We start from the raw sequence: 22,280 nt of genomic DNA, 5'->3' as shown, positions 1-22,280 counted from the left end.
TGTTACTTGAGGTAATTGTAGTTGGGTGAAATGTCTGTGGAATATTTTTGGCATTGCACATGAAATCAATTTGCACCTTGAATCAAATATCAAAATGGCCAAAATGGAAAAAATGCCATTTTGGGAGTGTCCAACATGTAAAATTATCCAATAGAACAAGCATCAGACGTGGTTTAAGTATGAGGATGAAGACGTTACACCAAGAGCAGATTTGGAAAATACATAGAAGGTAGAACTGCAGTTTCCTTCACTGTCTGATGGAAGGATAGGTAGACAGAGAGAGAGCGAGAGAGAGAGAGAAATTAAAAGGCAGGAGCTTTAAAAGCTTTAAAAGGGATTTGGATCCAATAAGCCATGCAGAGGATTAAACCATGTTGATGCAATGCCTACACAAACTGGACACAGTGCACACACACACTCACACACACACACACACACACACACACACACACACACACACACACACACACACACACACACACAGAGGGGAGAGAGAGAGAAAGTGGGGATGGTGGCATGTGAGCAGAATGACAAGAATAAGCCTATATACTGTTGCATGTTAAAATGGTAACCTCATATTAATGCTGCCTCATAACAACAGTGTTGTTATGAGGCAGCATGTACACAATACTATGTCCTCATTTATTCAGGCAGGAAATTAATCAGATTCACTAACATACCCTAAAACTACTACTAGTCTACCAACGTTACACTAAAACTGACCAACTGAACTGATACAACACAGTTTGTAGTAGCACCAGTCAGACATTATGTTTACTTTCCCCAGTGGAAGTCCCACAAATGAAGAGAGACAACCCATACAATAGCCTTTCAGTATCTAATGACTCAATGTTCCAGGATACAACACAATAATTATTACAACAAATGAAGCATTGGATTTACATCTATTATATATTTCTTGCAGTAGTGTCAGCACTTTTTTCTTTTGGCCATGGTAGATTTAACATTCTAGAAACAACTTTTAGAAAAGCTCCTTGCATGAGGAGTTGCGCTGCAACTTCATTAAAGCCAGTCAAATGCCTCTATGCAAATTAATGGAACAAAGTGTTCTCATGAGAGAAAAAATCCCCTGCAGGTCCTGGCCTGCTGTACACAGCTGGGAGACATGATTTCTCAGTCACAAACTACAGTGTAATCAACTGAAGTTTAGAACAAGAGGAGAAAGTACGATTAGTAAAAAAAAAAAAGTAAAATAAGTATTCCTGGCCATACAGTACAGTCTAAAGACTATTTGGTCTTGGACTCTGTACAATACGGATAAGCAAACAATCAGTGTTATCAGTATGTACACGATTTCTTTTGACAGGAGAGTTTACGTAATGCTACATAATATTTCTACTGCTTGTCCCTATACACTTAGCAGTTCCCAGAGGTTTATGAAAATTATGTAATAGTGCTGGAATGTTGAATTGATGAACTTATTAGCATTAGCTGGTAGAAAATGTATCAACAAGAAATTTGATAAATTCGATTAATCACTGAATCATTGTCATTTATCAAGGAAAAATGCTTTTTGCTTTTTTATATCATTACATATTGTTGGGCTTTTGTACTGTTGGTCAGACAAAACAAGCACTTTGAAGATCTCTGGGAACAGGGAATATTGAGATATTTTTGATCCTCATTAATGATTTTACTGCCAATATTACTGATCACAATCACAGCGATAGCCTTACTTTATCAGTAAAGTAACAAACAATTCATTTGAATGACTGGAGTGATCAACAATCCAAACGGATTGTTTTTGTTGTGTGCTGAAGATGAATTAGAAAAGCCTCCCTTGATATATGAAAGACATAATAACATCAACAATTCATCATGGATAAAATGCAACACAGTGACTCAGGGGAGAAAAGAGCAAATTGATTGTGGGCTGAATGAAGGCAATGGGATCAGAGCTTTGGGGACAGCATGTCTCACTGGCATTTACTGATGAAAGACTTTTCAAGCTGTGACGAAACTAACCAAATGTACTATAGTGCCATATTGTCAGAAACGTCGATGTTCCCGGTAGTCAGAGCTATGTGAAGGTATTTCTCTGCAGAAGAAAAGAAAGAAGATAAAACGTGCATGTTGACAGTAAACTCACCTTTGTTTAAAAGCGCAAACATTTGATGCACTTATGTATAGTAGCTTCTCCTGCATAATTACCAACACTTCTTTGGCTCTGCTCTTGCTGTCTGAAATACTGTACTGTAAGTACTGAAATGCTTTACACAAACAATGCTAGATAAATACATACACTTTATCTAAGACAGACAGAAACTGCATAATTAGCATGTATGTTTTTATGACAATAATCATTTGAATTTCAAATGACATGTTTTATGCATACGCAGTGCTACACTTAATATTAAACAGTGAATTCAAATGTCGTCAATGCAACTCATGTTCACTATCACTGTCTAAACTCAGAAAATACACATGGTTTTTAATATTTAATTAACACTAAAATGAAATATGATGTATGATGGTGCTTCTTATTGCCATTTATTTGTGAAAATGCATTTATATACACACAATATTAACAGCAGTTAACAGTACTGTCTGGAACATCAGGGTGATCAATTACGTGAAATGCTGGTTCAAATCTTATGAGAGTACAAAAGGGTGCGCGGGGAGGCACTTTAAGTGTCCTAATATGTAAATGAAATATAAATATTGTTTTCATGTAAATTACTGTGACAGATATAACAGACGTGTGTTGGGTTTTAATGCAACAATAATAATGCATATTGTTTGTGTTGTTTTTCCATTATGAAAAGACTACTGAAGCTTAAAATGTGCAAAGGGATCACTCAAAAGTGTAACTGAGTGTCAGTTATTGACAAAACCTGTGATGGTTTTACTGGTTGAAGTTTCTATACTGTTACACCATGAGGTATCCATTAACCATTACTACCCAGGAAGTAAATGGATATACAGGGTGAAAAAGTGACTTTCTATTTCATTAGGGGTTTATGCTCAGACGCTTGTCCATGTATGATTCCTCCCTACAGTGTTGTTTTTATTTTAGTTAATATTGATCCAATCAATATTTGTTCAACATTTGTTAAAAAAATGCTTTAAAAGTTGTTTTTTTGTATCCCAGACTGTAAAAAAGGTAAGCTTTTAAACTTTCTACCCTTTGATGTTTTCAGTATGCCCTGATGAATGGGTCACTGTGTTGTTCGTACAAGCAGCTCAGTGGAGCAAAAAATCACTAGTGTTGCAGAAAAGGTATTGATTTGTTTCTTTGAGAACAAAAATCAAGGAGGCACTATCAATGTCACTGGGAATTTAACAACAAGGTACACAGTCATAGCTCCTTCCAACACCCCTTTGTTGTTCTTATACACTTTCCAAAAAATAGAAGAATATTTAATTTGACTGTTGCCTCATACAACTTAATTTTCCTTTAAAGTGCAACAACCATCATAGGCTCTGTAAAAGGAAAGATGCTAAAGGATTCTTTGTCTGCATCCCTAAAGCACAAGTGGCTGTACTGTATGCAAAGAAACCATTGTTCCTTTGTAATGCTTCTCTGCTCCACAATATGAGCGGCAGTGTGCTCCTATGGATAGCATGGCAGAAGAGATTTGTGCTCAGAATGAAATTAATCCAGTGTGAAATCAAGAGTCCAGTGTTGTACCTCAGGGAAACCCACAGAGGACACTCATGATGCTGAGCATGGCGGCTATGTTCCATCAGCGCTCACTCCTCTGCAGGCAACATTGTGCATGCGTCTGCATGACAAAACATGCCCTTTCATCCATGCAACAACACTGGTACACTTACTGTACTCATGTTACATTAAAACTAGATGTAGTAGTCTGCACAGAGGAAAAGTTCTGCCTCCCACAGCTTCATACTTTTTTTCTGTTTGACAGCCGCATTCAGGCTAAACGCCTTCAGGATCCATCGTAGTTCAATCTAGACAAGGTCAAGGCGTGCTGTCTTTCTGTAGCCTATTAGCTAATTCTCCTGGCAGTTCAGCCGTTTCAATATATCCAGCAACAACATCATGCAGGCCACTGTCTCATTAGCACTGGCTCTCTAGTCCCATTGACAACTGGGTAGAAGATGCTAACGAAGGCATTAAATGAAGACAGAATATCGCAGTCCTGAGGGTTACACAGAGGTCCAAATGTACTGTACCTTATTGGTGGGGTTGAAGAGTTTCTTGTTGAGGTCAGAGAAGAGCAGGCTGAGCAGGAGGAAATCCTGTAACACAAAGACAGCTCATCAGCTTCAATAATCATAATGAACAACATTTAATGTGACTCACAATGAACTTCTAACACAGAAAATGTGTTCATGCTAAATTGCTCTAAAGGTTAATAATACCTACAAAAGCTGTGTCATTAGATTTTAACTGGCCTGCATAGTTTTTATTTGTGAATATGAACATAACAGCGCTTTGTTAATGCGCTTCACTGTCTTCAAAAGTGCTTACTGTCTTGACAACTTTTTCATTTATTTGGAAAATCAATTAGCTTTTCGAGATAGGCAAACTGGCACATCTTGAGAGATAAAACACTTCAATTAAAAAACATAGATTAGATTAGGAAAATGCTTCCTAAGGCAGTAAAACTCCAGGAAAACATATCATGAATCAGCAGGAACAATTCTCCACTTACATAATATGACTTTTGGATATTGTTCACTAACAGTATAAAGGCATAGCTTTACAATGTACAGTAAAAACAAGTAGCGCTCTGAGCTTTTGTTTGGTCTTTTTAAATATGTTCATACCTGGAGGTGATATTCAGAGATCCGAGTGCAGAACAAACAGACCTTTACTAAGAGAAGCTAATGTCTCCAACAACAAATGTTTAAAACAAGTTCAGTGTGAGGCGGTATTTTTTCTGAGACAACCATATTACAGTGATTTATAAGAGCATTTTCAGGGCAAACATCCCATAGACAGCACATAACAGACCCTAATTTTAGGATGCCGTTACACTCTGTCATTAAATATTATAGGCTACATCCCTTGCAACCTGGTATGACGCAAAACAGTAGACTATTTCTAGTGACAAATGTCTGTGCGACACGAGCAGAAATATCAAAGTGATTTATTTCCTGAGGAGAACTGTTATTATTATTATTATTAATGATAATAATAATTATTATTATTATTCAGTTGGACCTACTACACTGTAAAGGGCATCCTCTATTATTTAAGAGCTATTCATAGTCTATTCTGTAGTCTTTTTTCTGATTTGATCACACCTGGATGCATTAAGTGATCAGTCTGATTCAGAGTTGCTGATAACTGCTAGGATCTTCAAAACCAGATACTGAAGTTGACTGTGCAATCAAAACTCTGTGTTAGTGTGAGTTTGACACAATCTAGCCAAAATACTAGTCAAAATGCAAAGTATTACAGTAAGTAAAAAAATAAATAAACAAGTATGAATTTAAAACAAAGTACCTTGTTTTTTTCTTGCAGTGTGTTTTCTCTGATATTTAAACAAGAAAATAATAAAGACATGATATTGTGGCATTGTGAAGGCTTTTTCATTTGAGTGAGAGAAAGATATTCATAAGAGCTTTTGGTCCAGTCGCATGGTGGGGCATCAGTGTTGATATCTGGATGGTTATTGGATGTGTGCCACTGAGCCTGAATGATCAGTGACTTTAACTGACCTCAACCTGACCTCTGCTTGATTAGAGAGGCTGTGGCTCCCCCGGGGGTTTTCAAGACTGATGCAGGCTAAATGTCTGACCTCATACACTCCTAGCATCATTCTGGGCTTTGCCACTGGGTTCATCTTTCATTAGCCTGAGGTCAGCTGTGTGGTCCATGTGTGTATGTGTGTCTGTATATGCTGCAGTAATATCATTGACAATACCTGCATACGAGTGAATGGGTTCACGTACCCACATTATACCTGTATGTCTTTGTGAGGATCTGCATGTTCGTGTGTGTGATTCAATCAATACTATTCCAACTCCCTCTTTTATATGAGAAGGGCTCCTAGAAATCAAATGAAACAGCCTATCCTCTGGGACACAAAATGATGCCCGAAGCATAATTGGCAGCCTGAAGCCATAATCGAATGTGCCTGTGGTATTCATGAGACTGCAGCAGTAATGAGGCCTATTTTCCCAGAGTGATATTACAAACAGCACAAACAAGACCAAGATGAAGAAAGTAAAGACTTTCTCAGCACCAGTTCTAACACACTCCACAGCACAGAGTTGTTGACCACTAGAGGAGCTGTGGAACAATGTTTGCTGAGCAGATCACCATTTTATTTGTATCTTGTTCTACCAGCATGTACACGAAGAAGGGGATGACATAATAACTATTTTAACTGACTGCAAAGGGCAGTAACAGCTAGTGGGTGTGATGCATCTAAATGTTGCAATGATACAAGTAAAAGAAAAGAACAGGATGCAAAGCAATGTAAACAGTGCAGGATTATGTTGCTCCAACTATTCGTAAATCCATTATTAACTTTGCGTGTTAAGTCCTTCCTTGCTAGTTTCAGACTAGTCATTTACTAAATCAGGTTGCACCGATAAAACTTGAAATGTGGAATGTGTTATCTTGTACAGACTTTAGTAATGTATAAATCAGTTGACAGGAAACATTTGTAACGGCGTCCAAACAAAAGCTTAGTAATCCCCAAATAACTCAGAAAACACTCAGTAGCCTAGTCACTTAATAAACACATTTAAACAAAACTGTTTGTTTACTCCACATGGTACCTTTAAGTCTAAAGCACTATGTTGTAATATAATTCTTGATAAGTACCACTGCATATACTGAGGTCAATAACTTTGCCAATACTGTATTGATCCTTAAAAGTACACATAGCTTTGATATTTGTTTTCTGAATTTTGGTTCCTTGCCAACCTCTGGTGCTTTAAGGTCATTTGAGGAGAATAAATCAGTTCTACTGACTGAGCAGCGATTACTGACTAGCGTAGATCCTCACAGCAGAATTTGACTGCAGGCCTGTTTTTGCTAAACCCTTCATTGTGGCTCACGCTGTAATGGTTTCTGCGCAAACAGTAACAGTAAGTGCTAACCGGGAGGCCTGAATGCAGCAGGGGCTCATTGAGGCAACATGAGCCTGGTGCATTAGCCTAGCTCTCTGTGACACACTTTCTGCTGTCTGAGGCACTCTGAGCCTGATCTAACTGTTTCACTACAGGCCACACTGCTGCTCATCAGCCACTCGTCTCTGTCATCTCCCAATTATCTCTCCTTTCTCTTTCTGTTACTCTGCCGACGTCTTTGTTTTGCCACTCTAATTGGTTTCTCATAAACCCTGGGCACCCATGTCTTTTTATCTGTCTGATTTTCTCTCTCCTTCTATCTTGATCACTCACAATCCTGCTGTGATCTGACTGACCAAGGTGCTTTGTAAATGAAAAAAAATCCTTAATCCTGCTCTTTTCTTTTTCACACTTAAAGCAAACGGTGACTACTCCACTGAGAGATCGATGCGAAGAAGTCTATTTTCGGATAAACAAACATGACATCATATTCCTCTGTCTCCCGCTCTCCTACTCTCTTACAGTATGTGCTCTCATATACAAAAGTGCACACTACTGTATCAAATGTCTGCACATTATCATCCTTTTCTATTTCCCAGCAGAGGCCTTTATAAACAGTTGGATTCAGGCAGTGCACCAAGGGGGTAGGGCCCCTATAATCGACTTTGGATGTGGAGGATTTACCCACTGTCCCTCTCTCCTCTCCTATCAGTGACAGGAGTATAGCCTCAGCGAGGGTGCTCAAAGGTAACCAATCGCCGAGAGCCAGGATGGTGGGTCATGGCTAGGTGAAGCCTCTGATAAAACCATGCAGGCATCAGATGTGATACACAAGGACAGTCACCTTCCAAAGTGTTTTGGAAAGCACTGTGGGAGAAGCTCGAGGGTGAACTCTTCGTGTCAGAGTGTGATTAAATTAGAGGATGGTTTGAGAGGGCAGTGCCATGGATATTTTATCAGCTTCTCTATTTACAGAAGTAGTGACAGCTACTCAACAACCTCAAATTACTTTCACACACACAAAACACTTTAAAATTATTGGTATGCAGGAATACAGGATCATCTATATTCCCTGCTAGATGACTACCTAAGTACAACATCATCAGCAAAACATAATTCCTCAAAACAACAACATTTTGCTCTTGGGGACATGAACTACAGGCCAGAGGTCACTCAGTGTTTCCTCATCCTTTTTGTTGTAAGAGCCCATAATTAGTCATCCCTGTCTTACTGGTCATTGTTACAGTGTAACTGAAGCTGACTCCTGGGGGAATACTGTAAGTGACTCGCTTTAGTTTAGCTTTGCTCTGTGAGTGCTACTTTCTTGCTCTACTTCATGCTCCACTTCTTGTCCCCTATAAGTTATCTCTGGCATACTTAACTTCTATAACTAGTCCATCATTGCTGACAAATGTTCATGCTGTAAAGAGAGTAATATGCAAAAAGTTATGTTTAGTCATCTGAAAAATTGTCCCTAAACCAGATTTCAAATGCTACAAAAACAAAGGGAGAGGATTAAGCCAGGAAATATATATAATGCATTTTAGAAGGATACAGTAGAGGATACAACATCATACTCTGGATTTGATTTATATTTTTAGCCACGCTAGCGGGGTGGCTCTAGGGATGTCCATGATTGCCATGAAATCTGGTACAGACATTTATGGTTCTCAGACAATGAGTCCTAATAACTTTGGTGACCTTTTCCTCTATGGCATTTCTGGTTTTGAGCGAAATATCTCAATTATGGATTGCCAAGAATTTCATACACTCATTCATGTCACCCTCAGGATGAATTGCAATAGTTAATTTCTCCAAAACTTTGGTTTATGACCAAATTCCTGCAAAACTAACGCCATTCTCATTATCGTCAGCTATACTTTGTGTTTAGTGCTAATATTATAAATTGTATGTGTGTGTGGAATTCAAAAATATATATAATAATTCACGTCTTATGTCAATAATACAAGAATCTGCAGCAATCTATGATCAATGTGCAAACCTTTAAGAAAATTGTCATTATAGCCACATTTTATGGGCTCATAGGTTGATAAAAGATCAAGTTTGATTTCTAATCAAAGTAAACATCTTATTGGCTAGTGAACTGTAACTCAGTATGATTACTTTATTACGCCCATAAACAACCTCAATGTATCGACCATCACTTTGAGTACAGCATTGGTCTTCTGATTGCCCCCCGGGAACCTTCTTGCTATGGTAACGACCCCTAATGACCACCATTGTGGCAACAGCTGTAGTCGTAGCAACAGTTGGCTAGTGCAGCTCTTTCACACTGAGACAAAAGGACGAGAGGGTGAGGAGGAAGAGAGGGCAGGAGGCTCTCTGTCATCAGCAGTCAGACAGGATATGAATCTGTGTCTGGTGAACCTCCTCTCAGTCCATTCATCCATCCTCTCATCTATCTATCCATCCATTTTCTTTGTTCATCCGTAGGTCCATCTGTTTTTTGCCAACTTTCCCCTCTGAATTGTCATCTGTCCCTGTATGTTATTGCCTCGTTTTCAATAGATAATTAACTGCTTAATGTTCTCCTCAAGCAAATGGATTTTGGGTCATAAATACACAGATCGTTACCATCATCACAATTATTTTCCTCTTTCTTTTGCTCTGTCTTTTCCAAGATTGACTCTCCAGTTCATCATGCTACACTGATATGGCTACATTAACAATCCTGACAAATCCAACAGCCATTCATCGTACAACAAAAGCAAAAAAATATATGTTTTCACCAACTCCTGCCTTCTATCAACCAATTCTTCACTCACCCACCCTGGCACTTCTTTCATTCTCTCTTTTTGCACTCTTTTATAATGTACACTACTTTTTCCCCATTCACCCCTGTCAGTGTTTCTACCTCTCCTCCCCTCACACTATCATTTACTCTCCCACATCATACCCGTCTCTGTCTTACCTATCAGTCTCCAGCTCTAACCTTTTCCCTCCTGTTCTGTCTCTCCATCAGCACCTCCCCCTGAGCGCTGAGCGGCCCATGTACCCCCGTTAGCGAGAGTGCTGAGAGAGCCTGAAATATTGATGGCCCCAGGAGAAGGCCACCTCCAGCACACTCTGCATGGGGTACAGGCCAGGACGGCAGTCAGGTAGAGTCAGAGTGGGTGAACTTTAGGAGGACAAGGAGGACAGGTATGCCACGGCAGATGGAGGTGACGTGGAGTGAAAAAAATGAAGAGAAATGATGGAGTATGTGTGTGTGTGTGTAAAAACCATGTTATCCCAGCTGCCAGCTGGCTTCTTCACATGCACATGGTGATTTGCTTCTAGGTGATCTGGAGCTTCATGCAAGGCAGTTTGTGTATGGAGTGAGTGGACTTTTTCCATACAGCATTCACTAAGCATGCTTCTCCAAGATTAGCCTCAACACAACCATGAGGTCTGCTTTGATCTGTTTGCTTGTTTATGCACCCCTCCCCCTTTCCTGTTCTTCTTCTCTGTTGTTTTCCACTGTCTTCTTCCATCTCTCTTGACATCTCTCTCCCCCACAACCAAACCCTTCATTTCCTTCCCTTCTCATTTTCTGCTCATTAGTCATACTCCTTATCTTTGTCTTAAAATTTTACATTTTTCTCTATTTCCTATTTTCCTTCCTAATTCTTCTCTGGGTGACTTTCTCTCTCTGGTGAAAGTGACCTTGCCAAAGAGACCCATAAGAATTGCCATGGAGACAGCATCCAGTTAGGTGATGCTTATGGAGAAAGAGGGGGAAAGGGGGGAGGAGGTTACAAAGAAAGAGAGTAGGAATGAGAAAGCAATGGTGCGAAGGCAGCTTCACCACAGAGTTTATTTTCTGCTGCTCCTGATTCATGGTCCCATCACTCTGGTTTAGATTACTATAATATTGCCTCCCTCTATATTTCTCTCTCTCTTTCTTTGTCTGTTTCTTTCTTGAACCTAGGGCAAACATGAAAAGCTGCCCTGTTAAAATGAGAATGAAATTAAATCAGATGAGAAGCAATGTGTCACGCCTTTAATTTATCTAAACCCTTTTCTTTGTTTCAGAGGATCTGTAAGTCTAATTTGCATGGTGAAATATGGCTCCTCTTAATCTATGGGAAGTGCTGACTTGGTCAAAGTAGAAATCAGTTCTCCCTAAAATGTAAATTAAGCTTTCTTGAACACTGGCAGCATATAACTAATGTCTAAACAATTCAGCTGTGTCACAAAGTGCGTCCAGCAGTAGTCCATTTAGCTGAATATGCTAAAAACACAATCATCACAAACATTTCAACCTCCTTAAGCACAGGGAGGAACTGCTGCAGACTTGATCAAAAATTTATGAAAAAAGTGATGAAAAGCTAAAAGTGCAGATGCTGCTAGAGTTTAGATATGTGCTATTTGTTTTAGATCACTTTTGCTACTCACACATCTAGGTACAGTTAGAATTAGCATGGGTTTCCAATCAGGTCATAAAAGGTCTTAGGTGAATATTCTTTTGATTAAATTCGTCATTAGGCCAATGCTAACCGCTCATTTGATACGGGCCGCATTACCTGGCCTCCAGGGTTGACGACTGACTCCTTAAATGCCCACTTACCTGCCTATCTACATAAATATCATTCTCCTTCCTGTATTGGCACTAAATGTTGGCACCGGATGTAAATTGTTTAAATCATAATTGTCACATTGGCGTTATTCCTGCAGGAAACTGGGCTGGTGATTCATTGCCTTTTTGTCTTTATCTGCATGGATCTAAAACACAACAGGTCAAACTAATTTGATGAGGCACAGGATATTATGATTTTTTGAGACAAAAGGAGAAAAGAAATATTCATTGCTGTTCATGTTTTGTATTCCCAATGCGTCCTTTGCTTCCATGGAGTAGGAAGTCAAGAGATAAAAAGGAAAGATGGTTGAAACATTCAGTACTGGGAAGCCATTTGGATTAGCAGAAAAAGAAAACATGGTTTTTTCACTAGTAAATAATCTGGCCCTCAGTTGTTTAGGGGGAGATGCAATCAGGCCTGCAATGCGTCACTCTCACAGCCGTAGGCAGAGACATTCACAGCTGCCTGTCAAAATTAAGGCATTGACTCTAAATGTGAATGTAGATGGGTAAGGTTTCAGCATAAAACATTCTGTTGTTATTTGTAACATTTTTATACGGATTTAAAGAGGACCACAGGCAGGGTTTGATCTGTGTCAAGGCTCTCAGTGAAGTGAGCCTCAGAGTTTGTGTCGGCTTTATCACACCCTGAAGTGCGTATATCTGGATTTTGAGCGAACCACTGCAGTGTATAATTTATCATGGATGGGACCAAAGTAACTGTCCAAACACCAGATTGGACGTGAAACCTAAGCACCAACTTTCTATATTTTATTCATTCTAGTGATGAAGCAAAAACAACTTTAACTCTCTGTGGTAATACTAGCCTGCACACATCTTGTCAAAATATACAGGCTTGTAATAGTAAAAAATAGATAATCAAATAAAAAACCCTGAACAGATGTAAAAGTGAAAAAAGCCATATGTTAAATACATTTTTAATAAACTATTTGAGTAGAGACATGCTGTGACTGACTCTTTGATCGACTCCCTCAGGTGCAGAAAAACTTGGATGCAAGCTGCTGTGTTTCAGTTCAGAAGTTCAGAATTTGCAGCAGAGAACAGCCTTAGAATCATAGTGGATCCATTTAACAGATTTTCAAATAAACCAAAATCACACCACACAAAGTTTCCCCCTTCAACCAGCTGGTTGACAGCGGTAGAAATGAGTGCAATGTTTTATATATTAAATAAAACTTTTGTTAAATGTGCATAATTGATTTATATGGCCACTTGAGGGGAGCGGAACAAGCTGCAAACACAACACTGACATATTATCACCTTATAAAGTTGATATGGCAAATGTGTTAGCAAATAGTTAGCTATTTACACATCCAACAGAAACAAAGCAACATTAGCATTAATTTGGAGTCATGTTCGTGTCCATCTGATGAATGCAAGTCCAATATTCACTCCCCTTGTAGCTCTGCTTTGGTCTCCACCAAGTCCTGATAAAAAACCATCTGGCTCTTTAGCTGCTAAATGCTCCACTATGTTCACCAGCTAGCTGCTAACTTTGTCTGTCTGCTGTTTGGTGCTGGGCTGGTAGCGTACAGTGGGTTTATCAGCTTGTTTATTGAAAACAGCTGCCTGCTGCGACTGGAAACAACGCTGATGAGAGCAGTGAGACTAAACCAAAACATTTAAGGTGCGGCCTTACAACCAAACAGTTAGCTGAAAGGTGCTGTAATGCTTCATAGAGCTGAGGGGAAATGTACAGCTGAGTGATGATTCTCTGTGGGTTTGTAACTGTAAGTGACCCCTTTCACATTGCACACACTAATTTGATCCAAAGTCAATATAAGAATATTCATTAGTGCAGCTTTAAATTGTAAAAATTCATAGTTCATCATTGTCTGCATAGTCGATGACTGGGTTCACTGTTTACCAATATAAATTTGCAGTGCAAAATAAAATTGTCATCTAATCTTATGCAGCTTGGCTGACAGCAGGTGGCTTTATATGCCAAGAATAACTTATTGTGTGAGTTTGTGTGCATGCATGAACATGTGTGCACAGTGAAAGTGTATGAGGGCTTACTTGTGTCTGTGTGAGCACATGTACGTACATTGTCAAAAATGGCTGGCCTATGCCAATGCTGAATGAGGGCAGTGTGGCTGAAACAAATTGTGTTTTTCAACAGCTAACTGTGGAGGACTAGATGGATGGGAGCAACTCTGTATCTGTGCCCCATCATTGATAAAGAGCATTAGAGGGCACTCAACAGAGAAGGAATCAGGAAGAGCGACACACAGAGTGGAAAAAGCAGTAAGGAAGAGGTAAGAGAGGAGAGAGCGCAAGCTGAGGAGAGAGCAATATAATTGGAGAGGTAGAGAGAGGGAGAGAGGGAGAGTTTGGACGCAAGGACATGACAGTTTGAAGCAGTTGTTGCCTCTTGGCCAGAAGAATCATCTTCTTCACTTAATTCAAAGTGACCTTGAAACAATCACAACATATCAGCAAGGTGAGCTTTGAATGCTAACAGTGTAACAAAGATAATCAATATATATCAATATAAAGCTGCACTCACACTCGACACACATGTAAACATGTAAACACATGTAGACACATTTTTAAGCCCTTCAGAGCACTACTAACAATGAAATCTCCTCACAAGCCAGTTATTAAAGTCTAATTAAAATTCAGAACAGCAAAGTGTGATTAGTGTGATTGTGCTCAGTTGTCGACCCCTGAACGCTGTGTGTGCTGTGAGGATTTGTTTACCATGAAGGTGGTTTGAACGGCACAAAATAAGGCAGAAACAAACACCAGTAATTCTAAATTAATTATCAGTAGAGATCATTTTTAATTAGAGCATACAAATGCAACCATTTACCAGTTATAATATAGCCAGAAACCTACTGCATGTGTTTAAAAAACTACTGATAGCAAGCTGGTCCTTTTATATGCATAGCTCAAACATACTGTAAATTCATACCCTATAATTGAGTGTATGACACTGTATTGTTGCACATACAGACTATTCATAATAAAAATAGTGAGATGAAAATGAAAACTAACAAAAGACCATATATTTGTATTGTGCACCCACATCCATGCACACACAAAGTTTGTTTTGAGTTGTTTTGACTGAAGGCACATGATTATTTTGCCAGATTTGTTGTGGAGGTGTAAACTATGCAAACACAGAGCAAACTAAATTAGCATGAAAAGCAGAAAACTGGGCCTGGGGCGCACAAAATTATAATTACATGGAATTAGCTCTACAGACTCTTACTGTTAGAAAAAGTTAACCTCAGGATAATAAGAACTCTATGCGTACCTGCAAATGCTTCAGCATGCAAAGTCTCCTCTCAGCAATCCACCTTTGCTTTGTAAAGTCATGCGGTGTGATTACAAGTGACAAGAAAATAATACTTCATTATGCTACAGAGTTGCTGTAAAAATGGACGGAAGCAGTTTAGAGGATTATGTAAATTTATAGCACATTAAAAAAATGAATATACATGAGCTAATTATTTGAAAATTTTATTGACTGTGTAATATCATAACAATTGCTAATCTTCAAATACTACATGGGTGAGTTTAGGTAATTAGAGCTACAGAGGTAAAAAAAAAAAAAACATCTTAAGAAAAAACATGATGTCCTGAATGTGACCCTTGTCTCACATCCTCCTCATCTCAGGGTGAAAGGCCACTGATGTCACTGCCACGTTGCCACCAGAAAATTCCTCAGCCGAATTTCTCAACAATTCTCCATAAATTCTCCATAAATACACATCATAAGACCAAATGAGGTCAGTACATGATGAACTAAATGCAATGACTCAGGCTTACAGCACAGCCCTGCTGCAGTAGTAGCAGCGTATTCTAATGAGCTGACTGAGTCTCAGTGTGACCTCTCACTGACCTCTGTGTTCAGATAAGGTTCTGGTCAGCCTCAATACCGTTTTGGCTAGCGAGGGCTACAGCTGGTATACTGCATTAGCACACTTATGAGTAGACAAGGGAGGGTGAATAAGGTCAGGCTTATCAGACAAATGGATTTTGGGAATTTGTGGCGTACACTAAAAGCATCTGAATAAAACAAACTTCGCTATTTTTAGCAACTTCAAAAATTTGATATGTTTGACATTTCAAATGTTCCAGTGCAAGAGATCATAGAAACAGCAACAAAATAGTCTGATATTTATCCAGCGAAGGATAGAGCACCCCAGAATACAATCCCACTCTTTTATCTGTCATACTCAGACCTGCAGCAAAGCACTTTGCACATTCATGGTTACCGTGGCTGAGATGCTTTTGTCACTGAGACAAACAGTCAACACTCAAGTCTCACAGGCATTTTTGAAAGGCCAGTAGATTTACAGATCTGGTATTCTGGGATTCCTGCACATGGATTGAAAACTTGAGAATTACACAGCTTGTTTCTTCTGAAATGTTACAAAAACAACAACAACTCTGTTTTGTAAACTGAAAAAAATGTGAAATAACAGTCCGCGCGCCAAATCAAACTTACGCAAATGCTATGATAATGTTTATTATTCATGAGGAAGTGTTTGAGTCTGTACATGTGCACTATTTCAAAAGAGTCTTTACATAACATCACTACCTGGTCATTAATGTTTCTGTCACACATCTCCAGTACAAATTTCTACCTTAAGTCTGCAGTGTCAGTGCTGCAACTGAAGTGAGCCATTATCTCCCAGCATGGGCAACCCCTGAAGGATTAACCGCCAATCCTTCTTAAATCTGCCCTCATCGTAAAAACCGTGACACAAGCTCTTGCAGGGATACTGTTGGTGCAGCACAAACATTTATAATAATACCAACAGGCACTGTCAGTACCCCATCACTGCCAACTATCAACGGCCTAACTTCACCAGCTAGCTCTACCCATAGGGTTCAAATGTCAGACTGTCACTGCAATTTGCTAATCCTGTTGCAGATGTCAAGCTGAGAAGTTGAGTGCTTCCTGTTCTGTTATGTAGAGTTTACTTTGAGTGTGTTACTTTTCTCCTCAAGAAATTACTCTTCCTTTAATCATTTTTTAAATTAGAACAAGATAAAAAAAAGGGACCCCAAAGTAGGTGAGCCTCAGTCAAGAATCTCGCAGTGCTTTTCTTTGCTTGCATATTTAACAAACATGTCCCCAGGTATGGTATGGTAGTCTATGCCAGTTGAGATTGTTCTGTGGTGTTCATGCAAACTAGTGCATGACATCTCGCAGAAGAAAAGCAGGTTTTGGTGGCATGAGTCATATCAGTGTTAACAGTTTATATATTCTCTTAAGCAACTGTCACTGCCACGATAATCCTCCTATATTGCCATTTTCAAATGCTAGAGCAATGGAGCTGAAATAACTCTGACAGGTGAATCATTTCCAAACTCTCATTTTGAGAACATTTTTTGGAAGGAGAATTGACACGAATGAAGCCTATGTAAGAAGCCGCAGTTTGTTCATAAAACACATGAATGTTTTGGTCTTGCTATGAGTCAACAATGATGACATCCAGTCTTGTTAAACCATACAACTCCCGGTGGCTGAGCGGAGCTAGAACTGGCGTAGAGACAAAATCTGATGGTTCCTTGCATTGTCAGGACATGGTCCAGATCATTATATAGGTCAAAAACAAGGACAGTGGCAGCTGCAGGAGCGGAAGGAGAAAGGGTGGTGATGGGGCAGAGAAAGAGAGAGGAGAGGGAGAGGAGCAGAGAGAGTGCAGAGAGAACAAAGGGGGAATAAAGCAATAGCATTAAAAGAGATAGAGGCTGACCTCAGAGCACCCTGGCATTAGCTTGCTTAGAACAGAGCATGGATTTGAACGAATCAAAGCTTTCCACTTCAAAATAATCCACATTTGATAGCTTCCTATCAGCCAAATTGGGACAGACCAGTCAAAAGCTCAACAGTCAGACACATATGCACATACTCCATGCATCAAGGCAAGGACACACATAAACATGCAAACATACAAGTGTACATCTCTTTCTCTTTCTCTGTCCCTTTCTCTTTCGCTCTCTCTCTCTCTCTCTCTCTCTCTCTCTCTCTCTCTCAAACACACACACACACACACACACACACACACACACACACACACACACACTAGACACCATCACCAGAAGGGTACCAGTTCAACATCATGCTCTCACATCTCTCTATTTTCTCTGCCTAACAAAACTTGTCGTTCTGTCAGGGCTGCAGATTAACTGAAGAACAGTTTCCTCCTGAAGTCAATTTTACTGAGGTAGCGTTGAAATAGCCGGGCTATTTTTGGTGTGCACATTCGTATGTGTGAATGCAGTGACCATGTGTGGCAATTTTCCACAGTCAAGACAACCGGAACAGCCATCCACTGCATACCACCCCTCCTCTTCTGAGAAAGACTTCATTACTTCTCTTCATCCATCATTTGTCTTCTTCATCTTCAAGCATCATTTATATTTCCTCCTCTCCTCATCGGAGCAACAGTCGCGTTTCCAGTGACAGCAGTACTAGCAATTAGGTCAGCAGTTGGCCTATTTAAAGCATGAGGAACTCAGGGCCTAGATTTGCTCTGTCACTTAAGAACATCAAAGACTGCAATAAATCACACAAAGGCAACATGTACAAAAAGCTTTAGACACAAAAGCCTCAAAATACGGCTAATTTGAGGGGGTCCGTCACAAGGCGTATTTTCTGTTGTACTTTCGAAGAGGTCGAGTGAGGTTTTGCATCAAATATGCATGGGCTCATATGGCCAGCTAACAGCCCCGCACAAGTGCAGCGCGAACTGCCGTTGTGAAGGTCAGCCTTCTCTTACAGCATCTTTGACACTCACAGCGGGTGTCCAGATGGCTCAGCAGACTAAGTCGCATGTATTTACTTGCAATGTCACGGAGTGTGAATTCTGCTTATGACCTCTGTCACACGACATGACCTGTGAGATGTTAAATAAGTCATTGGATTGACTGAAGCACTAAGCCTAGCAGTCTAGGAGAGCTGATTACCACTCGGGTCATTGATCTTAAAACAGCGGAGTGACCTAATGTTTCGAATCCCATACATTACCACTTCAAGCCTAGCAAGTGCATATCCACAAACAGTTTCTGTATGTTAATAATGTCTGTGTAAATAAGACTTTACTGATGAGAGAGGATGCAATGATTCACTTAAACCATCTAAACAAATTCCAACTCTTTACTGAGTTACTAATTAAAAACAACTTCCAGTATACTTTATTAAGTTATTATATTGACCATCCAGCAGGCTAATGATACCATTAAAATTATCTTAAAATTCCACTGCACCACATTGTAACTGCATGGCTCAGTAATTTAAACACTGACTTTGGGGACTCAATACGATGAACTTATTGGTAATTTCCCTGCTGTGGGCACTTACAATAATGCTCCTCTTTCGGCAGTCAGGCCACAGTTATATTTTATTCCTACATTATACAATTAAATTCTTTTCAGTATTACAACCTTTTATACTGCATCCAATAACTTGAGGCAGTGCAGCATCTGTAGCCAAAGCCTGCAAGTCAAGATAACATGAGAATCACTGCAGGGATTCACTTCAAGATAAGTACTTGTCACCACAGGAGGAGGAAGATACATGTCTGTCAGTACAGCCTTAAGGCAACAATGACCATCCTGTTACAGGCAGCACTCTCTTGTAACAATGCTCCACTGAGCAAGCATGGGTGCTTTAAGTGTTATCTAAGGAAAACTGTTTCTCTTTGCCACTTTATCCGCCAACAAAATATTCAATTCAGTTGTGTATGTATTCTATTCTATTCCATCAAGTCAAACTTTTAATCTGTCCAATACTTTGATTTATGTTTATTAATAACTGGAAAACCACTGACATTCCCATCAGCCTCAGATGTACTTTGTGTTTAGTGCTAATTAGCAAATGTTAGCATGCTAACATGCTAAACTAAGATGGTGAACATGGAAAACATTATTTATGCTAAACATCAGCTTCTTAGCGTTGTCATTGTGAGCATGCAGACATTAGCATTTAGCTCAAAGCGCCAATGTGTCTAAATACAGCCTCACAGAGCTGCTAGCGTGACTGTAGACTCTTCGTCTTGTTGAGAGGAAAGATATACAAACGCACACCAGTGAAACATAAAACTGACACAAAAAGACAAATCATGGTATACATACGACCCCCCAAGGCAAGTAGAGCAGTCAATTCAAGATGTTATTCACATTAAGTACTGTAGAGGGTTCAATGTTGCTCCTCTTCCGAAATCAATTGATTCACCACGCTTGTGATTTAGCATCATTCCCCCAACTAATCTCTCCCCCTTTCTTTGTTAGCCTGTCACAGTCAGCAAACAATGTTAGGTGCCATTGATGAGACACAGGGCATGACTAGTGGCTAGACAGACAGAGACCACAAGTCATGCAGCAATACAGTACGCTCACAAACACAAGCAGCACTAGGTCTTACAATGCATTATTCCTGCCCCATTTGAAATGTATTCACATGACGTGTATTCAGCATGGTGGCAGTGATGGGTGAAATGTAGAATGATTCAAGCATTTATAAAGATTACAATCCTTTGTCCCAAAAGCCATTTGTCTGTTTTTATTTCATTGTATAAACAACAAATATTGTTTTCATTATAATCTGCCCTGTAGTGGCATTAACTTACATGGGTCAGAGTCAAGCAGCTGGCTGTATGCAGCTGGTTTACCTGCAAAGCTCACACATACAATGAGCACAGAAAAAAATCAGGTCATGGGCACTTAATATGGAGGTTGCTTGATTCATATGACATAGTAACAAAGAATGCACTGACATGACATTAATAATATTGGAAATGTCTCGCGGTCATATGTAGAAAGAATGAATACATTTTCATCAGAGTGATTCATTCACTGTAAAAGGTCTAGTGTGTGTGATTTAGTGTCATCTAGCGGAGAAATTGCAGTTTGCAACCATTTGAATACTGCTCACATCACCCTCCCCTTCTAAGCGTGTAGGAGGAACTACGGTGGCCGTGAAACATGTAAAAAACACAAACGGCCCTATGTAGAGCCAGTGTTTGGTTTGTCCGTTCTGGGCTATTGTAGAAACACGGCAATGTAACATGGTGACCTCCATGGTAGGGGACCCGCTCCCTCTGTAGATTCTAAGGTAATATAAAAAAACAATGATTCTCATTTTCAGGTGATTATTATGTGATTATACACAAATTAAAATATACTTATACATTTTATATTCCATTTCTGCCAATAGCTCCTCCTAAATATTACACACTGGACCTTTAATAAAGTATTTCTGATTCAGATTAAATGGGCCTCTTTATCACAGTGATCATTGGAGCCTGTTTAAAATTACAGCTACCAGGGTGCATTGTTATTTTCACCACAAAACATTAAGCATGGATCATGCAGCACTTAAAAGGTTAATGATATGATCAGTAGTGATATTCTCTTCTCCTGCACATATAATATGCTATTTAGTGTGCAGCGGATTGCATGACAGCACATTTATTGGCATGTGTTTCTCAAAAGCAAAGGAAACAAGTCAATGTAGACATGTAGAGGCTTTTACACTCAGTTTCTAGTTTATTATTAGGTACAGCTAAAACTAACGCAGTCTAATGCAACAGTCCTGCTATAAATCCTGCCTTCCTGAAGGTTATGATCTTCAGTTTTTGTTAAGCTGTTTTAGAGAGGTGTTGATTCAACTGAATGATTATTTATGAGGATGTAGTTTGTGGTGCTGTTGAATTGTATTATACAGAGAGGTGTTTCTATTATTTAGCCTACCCTCGTTGATATAAATGGGGTGGACAAAATAATAGAAACACTTCTCTGTATAATACAATATAGCTTGTCACAATAAAGGTGATGACACTGGTTTAGCCAGCCAAGTGTACAATACTCAGGCACAGTGTTTCATTACCTAAAGGGCTTTCACAAAAAGCTGTTGATAATTTGATTAAGTTTAAAATACTTGGATTAGACTTTTATACTGAGCACATCATCAAGCCTCTGGAGGTGTGTGACTGTCAACGGGAGCCGAAAGCAGTCAGTCAGCAAAAACTGTTGCATAATATCTCCACAAGACCAGTAATTGACATAACTGCCCTAATGCATGTGTCCTATCAGAATTCGAATCAGAAATACTTTATTGATCCCTGAGGGAAAACTCCTTCGTTACAGCTGCTCACTGTCACGTCAATGCACACTTGAGAATAGAAGGAATAGAAGTACTAAGCAAATCAAAATATAATACGCTATAATAGAGGTAAGATCAATTAAGTACAAAATGGATATAGGTATAAAAGCTAAAATAAGTGTAAGTACCACAGTGGATTTACAGGTTGATAAGTATATACGGTACAATACAATGCAATAATATAAGTAATAAGTTATAGTGCAATAATGAGTACTGTCAAGTTAAGTGTAGCTTATTAAGATGATTATGAGACGGTGGATATTGCACAGCAGTAATAGAAGTATGAATAAATATCAATAAATAGGGAATTTTAAACTGAAAACAGAGTATATTGCACAGGAGTATGAATTCCATGAATTTTGAAAAAATAATTAAAAAAAGAACTAATGTGGATTAATGTGGAGAAAAATGCATTGAAAAATCTGTACGTATAGGCACCTGGATTCTTTCGTCTGCTCAGTTATTGGGATGTTTTGTGAACCTGTATTATTCTGCTATTGACATACTCGTGGTAAAAGGTATTCAGTAGGTAATGCATTC

General features: G+C 39.2%; 1 protein-coding gene across 5 annotated transcripts in view; it reads right to left on the bottom strand.

The window, feature by feature from the left end:
- Positions 1 to 22,280, bottom strand: part of dlgap4b (discs, large (Drosophila) homolog-associated protein 4b) — a 114,652-nt gene that overhangs the window by 77,271 nt on the left and 15,101 nt on the right. For all 5 annotated transcript variants that reach the window (XM_044180747.1, XM_044180720.1, XM_044180711.1 and 2 more), the window contains exon 2: positions 4,159 to 4,224. The gene's annotated coding sequence lies outside the window, so the exon portion shown is untranslated. The remainder of the gene's footprint in view (positions 1 to 4,158; positions 4,225 to 22,280) is intronic.

Source organism: Siniperca chuatsi, linkage group LG2 (genome assembly GCF_020085105.1).
Source record: "Siniperca chuatsi isolate FFG_IHB_CAS linkage group LG2, ASM2008510v1, whole genome shotgun sequence".
In the NCBI taxonomy this organism is placed as follows: domain Eukaryota; kingdom Metazoa; phylum Chordata; class Actinopteri; order Centrarchiformes; family Sinipercidae; genus Siniperca; species Siniperca chuatsi.
This window is presented reverse-complemented; position numbering and strand designations above follow the sequence as displayed.